This window comes from Pleurodeles waltl, chromosome 12, assembly GCF_031143425.1.
Source record: "Pleurodeles waltl isolate 20211129_DDA chromosome 12, aPleWal1.hap1.20221129, whole genome shotgun sequence".
Lineage (NCBI taxonomy): Eukaryota > Metazoa > Chordata > Amphibia > Caudata > Salamandridae > Pleurodeles > Pleurodeles waltl.
In genome coordinates, this window is record NC_090451.1 from 69,751,078 (window position 1) to 69,756,951 (window position 5,874).

Below are 5,874 nucleotides of genomic sequence, written 5' to 3' on the forward strand. Positions count from 1 at the left end.
AATGTAGCAGTCCGGCACCTAAAATAGTGACAAATAATATTTAAGTAACAAATAACAGAAGGAATGTAAAATGGTCAGAGGTGGCAAATGATGAGATTCAGGCTCAGATTTACAACTTGTTCGTAGAGCGAATGCCCCGCTTGGGTTTTGTGGTTCAACAAAGGTTGACTTTGTCACTGTACACTGCCAACTGATGGCACAAATGAGGCCACTCCACAGGAGTAATGTGGAGGGGGAGAGGCGCAAAAAACTCACCTAGATGGTATTGAAAACCCTGTCATAATGCCAAAAAGTCTCTTTTAGAAGCAATAAAAAAGGGTAATTACACTAAAATAAGATGCTGCAAGGAGGATTTATAAGGCAATGCTCAGGGAAGCTAAAAGGAATTGAGAAGCTGGGAAATGATCAGACCTAACTGATGCCCTACAGGGGAAACATGCTAAACTTTTTTGGAAGTTGGTGTCCATAGATTCACTGTCCACTTACAACCACCTCGAGGCAGTAATTCAGCCTGAGGCGTGGGTAACTCACTTTGAGGAACTCTATATGGAACGGCCTTGTGACATGATGCAGGCAGCAGACCCCTAAGGCGCAAGAGCTTTTCCTGACCCTACAGATAATGTCAAGAGAGACTTTAGAAGAGTCCATCAGCTTCAAATTGGAAGACACAGCTCAGGCCTTCACATTACTGAAAAAAGATAAGGCCCTGGATTGGACTGTGTTCCCGGAGGCCTGTACCTATCACAGACTGAGGTCTGGGTACCGTACCTCAATGCTTTAAGTAATGCCGTCATAAGGGGGGAGGAGATTCCTCCCACATCGTATGGTGCTGTGATAGTGCCGCTATAGAAGAAGGGGAATAGATATTTACGGCCAACTGCAGACCAATAAGCCTAATTGACATCACCCAAAACATATTTTTTTAGGCAAGTTTTGACAAGGCTTCAATCCTGGCATTCCAACCATCATATTCTTGAGGATGCTCAGGCGGGGTTTAGAATTGGGGTCAGTACTCTCGATCAAGTCTCCTGGTTTAAAATATTGTGTAGGAAATACATTACCCTAAGGCGGGACCATCTCTACGCTGATTGATTTGAGGGTGGCATGTGATTTGGTCTAGCGGAAAAACCGTGGAGGACTTTAGAATCATATGGTCTTCAGAATCATATGGTCTTCCTGATGACCTTCTCTTGATTTTGAAATGTATACACACAAATTCCTATGCTAAGGTGCGGTGGAACACGGGGGTGTAGGCGTTGGGACCTTACGACCCAGATTCCAACAAAGCAAGGGCTCAGACAGGGATGCGTGTTGGCACCCACCCTATTCAGCCTCTATATTAATGGTGCAGTAGACTGTCTAACGCAATGTAAACATGATGCTCCTAAGTTAGCTGAAGCCCCTGTGCCAATTCTCATGTTTGCAGATGATACCGTCCTCATTTCGAGAATTCCAATGGGTCTCCAATCGGAGTTGGATTCTTTTGCAGATTTTTGCATGAGCAGGGACCTGGAAATAAATCCATCCAAATCTAAGTATATGGTATTAAACCTGCATAGATCATTCTGGGCAGAGTGACCATTGGTGGAGTTTCAATTGAGAAGGTTAAATACTTCGACTACCCAGGAGTAGGAATGGCTGGCAACCTGACATGGGCCCCACAAATTGAGAAAAGTAGAACTATCCTTCATCAAGGAGCAGCTGCAATTGGCAGATAGCACAGGGCCTCTATGGGTGGGTCCATCTCCTGAGCCCTCAGTCTGTACAAAGCAACAGCGGTGGAGCTGCAACATATGACGCTGAGCATTGGGATTATATTAATTCCCACGTGCCGACGCTGATTGAAAATAAATACACCTGGGCTTTCAAACCTGCCATCAAGTACCCCGCTTACACCACTTAGATTCAGTGTGGCCCTCAAGTGCATCCATCATGTAATCTCTTTAAAACCATTATTACACTGAGTGCGCTTGTTGTAGGAAAGTAGCCTCTTTTTTAGCATGGTTACCCCCACTTTTTGTCTGTTTGACTGTGGTCACTGGGATCCTGCTAACCATGACCCCAGTGACTATGCTCTCAACCTTCAAACTTGGTTACTTGAATCACTTACATGGGGGCACCAGTATCCAAAATATGTGGAGTAAGTCCCTAGTATATGGAAGGGCAATTGGGTATCAGGGGATCCCCATGGGCTGCAGCATGTATTATGCCATCCATGCGGAGCCCATGCAAAATGCATCTGCAGGCCATGTCAGAATCATACCACAATACTGTTGCAAGTATTGGAAGTATGATTCCATGCACTCTGGGGGCTCCTTAGAGGACCCCCGCATTGCTCCTACCAGACATCTGGAGTTTTCTGGGCAGCCCAAGCTGCTGCCGCCACTCAGACAGGTTTCTTCTCTCCTGCTGCTTGAACAGCTCAAGCCCAGGAAGGCAGAACAAAGGATTGCCTTTGGGAGAGGGGGGTAACACTCTCTCCCTTTGGAAATAGGTGTTACTTGGCTTGGAATGGGTAGCTCCCCAAGCCACTGGCATGCTTGAAGGGCACATTTGGTGCCCTCCATGCATAAACCAGCCTACACCGGTTCAGGAACCTCCAGTCCCTGCTCTGGTGTGAAACTGGACAATGAAAGTGGAGTGGTGCCCAGAGGTGGTGCCCAGAGCTCCTCCAGAGGGTCCCTGAGTTCTACCATCTTGAATCCAAGGTTGGCAGGGACCACTGGGAGCATCTGAATGGCCAGGTCACGCAAGTTACGTCAGAGCTCCCTCCTAAAAGGTGACCAGTCCTTCTTTCAGTGCTATTTAGGGTCTCTCTCTTGAGTGGGTCCTCAGATTCGGCTTGCAAGATTCCAGCAGAACTCCTCTGCAACCTCTACTTCAACTTCTAGCCACTGGAACCGCAACTGGACCCTCCAGGAACCAACAATCTGCATCCACGATGAAGACTCTGCTTACAAAATTGTTTCCACGGCTCTTTCCAGTTTCTGCAACATTCCCCCAGCTGTGCATTCTCTGAGGGTGGCAAGCCTACAGCCTGCATGAGAAAGAAGAAGGAATCTCCCTTGGCATGAAGGAGTCACTTCCCTGCATCCGCAGGCCCCAACTGCAACGACGACTGGCTGCATGGTCCTTCTCTCATCCTGAGCTGTGTGGATCCTGCATCATGGGTGATAGTCCTGAGTAGTTCTCTTGGTCCTCTCTACCAGCTGTCCAACTTTGGTGGAGCTAAGCCCTTGCCTTCCCTCGTAGGACAGTACGCCCCTGCACCACGTCTCTTACAGCTACCAAGGCTTGTTGGCATCTCCTCCAAGGGATCTTCAGGTTCCTTGTAGCCCCAGCCCCCGGCACCCTTTCCTGTGACGCACAGCCCTCTGCATGCTTCACCTGCGGCTTGGGACCCTTATCCAGGTGTGCTGCGTGGGCTCCTCTGCGACTTCTGGTTCCTCTTCCAGTGGGACTCCTGTGGGGGCTGTCTCTTCTTCTGTAGACCCACTGCCTTGTTGAGGGTCCCCCTAGGACTACCCAGTGGGTTGAGGCCTCCTGGACCTTGCTCGTCCCTGGCAGCTCCACTTTTGCTTCACTGCGACTTTGGGCTTTGACCAGGCTTGTTGGTGGCTTTTCCACGCCACTGGCCGACTGCAATCATCCATCCGGCGAGGACCATCGACTCCAGGAACTTCACCTGCTCCAGGGCTGCATTCCTGACCGTCTCCATCCTATCCTCGACCAGCTCCTGCAACCACAGTTGGGTGAGTAGTGGCTCCTGCCCCCACTGGACACTTCTGGACTTGGTCCCCCTTTTTCAAAGGTCTTTCTCTTTAGGAATCCACTGCTGGTTCCTTGCAGTCTTATCTGGGTGTTGCATTTTCTTCTTTTCCTTCCGTTTGGGTGGTTTGGGGAAAATCCAGTAACTTACTCCTTTCTTCCTGGTCGCTGGGGGGCACTGTGGTACTTACCTTTGGGGTTTCCTAGTACCCCCACCTCCCCTGTACATATTCCACTTACCTACGTGGGGGTCCTACACTTGCATTCCATTTTTTTAGTATATGGTTTGGGCTCCCTTTAGAGGCACTATTGCTTATTGCTATTTACACTGTTTTCTAACACTTTCAATGCCTATTTCTGATTACTAGTGTACATATCTAGTGTGTTACTTACCTCCTATTGGAGGGTTGCCTCTCTATTTTAGTGACACAATTACCTAAAAGCACAAAAGAACCATTATTTTTTTTAACACTGAGGCCCATATTTATACTTGTTAGTGCCGCATTTGCGCCGCTTTTTGATGCAAAAACAGCGCAAACTTAGAAAATACCATTGTATTTTGTAAGTTTGCGCCATTTTTGCGTCAAAAAGCGGCGCAAATGTGGCGCTAAAAAAGTATAAATATGGGCCTAAGTGTTTTCTTTCATGTGTGTAAGTGCTGTGTGACTACAGTGGTATTCCATGAGCTTTGCATGTCTCCTAGATAAGCATTGGTTTCTCATCCACAGCTACCGCTAGAGAGCCTGGCTTCTAGACACCGCCCACACTTCACTGATAGGGGATTCCTGGACCTGGTACGCACCACACACCAGGCCAGCTTCCTACAATTGTGGTCTACTGAGGAATTGAGACCATATAGGGATGCTGTATCAGAGCTAATCTGTGGAGATAATAAGTTTCGCACCCCATGGCTTAGACATGTTAAAAATCTGTGCCAGATGAATAAAATGGGTGAGATATGGGACTCCCCCCTGGAACTCATCAAAGGCGTCACCCAGAAAGTAAATGAATCACTGGGAATTTTTGTTAACATAGATCTGGAAAGACCAGGCAGAGGAAGTAAAGCAGGCAATTTTTTAACCACAAGTGCTCCCCTAAATATATGAGCAATACCTGGACTGAATTTATCCACCTCAGGCTAAACATTCATATGTAAAAATTAGACTGGGCATACTGCCACTAAATTCTGTCACTGAGAAATGGGGAAAAACATGCCGGCAAACTATTGACTCATCCTCCGCAAAGTGAAATGGAAGCACACTTTCTTTCCTTTTACCCAAGTATATAAAAAGCCCCACTCAAAGTGGATCATTGCATTATGCAAGATGCTCAGGGTTAGGAATTATCGGGAGACACTCAGGATTTTGAACGCAATATTTTTGTTGTGGGCATGGAAATGGAGAACGAAGGAACTTCCTGTCTAGGTGTCTGTTAAAATTGACCCTTTTTACGAATACAAGTACTAGGCTTGTAATTGCACCCTAGGCCTCTAAGAAATGGTCTTTATTACTATGTGTAGCTCTCACTGATCAATTAAAAGCCGAGTAATCCGACCATATTGTGATTATTGCTGCTTGGGAAAGATTGTTTAGCATCTTATGTCAGACTTTTAATTACCAGTTGCAATGCATTTTTATCTAAAACTTTCAATGATTTTTATTGTTTTGTTTCTAAACTGATGATGTGTAGGATTGTGCCTATTGTATTCATTGACGTATTCAATTGTCTTATTGTGATGCCTACTTTTATGGCTTTCTGGCAGAAATAAAGTTATTTAATGACTAAGTGCCTCCATCTCGCTGGAAAATCTTGAGTAAATGACTAGTCAAATGAGTGCAGGGTCTTCGGTGCTTTTTCATACGCCAGATTGAATGACGTTTATATATGTGTGTGTGTGTGTATATATATATATATGTATATTAGTATGTGTAGGTGTGTATTACTCATTAGTGACAGATGCTTTAAGTATTTTAATAGAGTGACTACAGTGTATGCAGATACACCACGTGCATTCTCCCACAAGATGAAGAAGAACGGGTGGCTATGTTCAACCGATTATGTAAGCACCTCCAAAACCCCCGACAATAAGAAGCAGACTCTGGAACA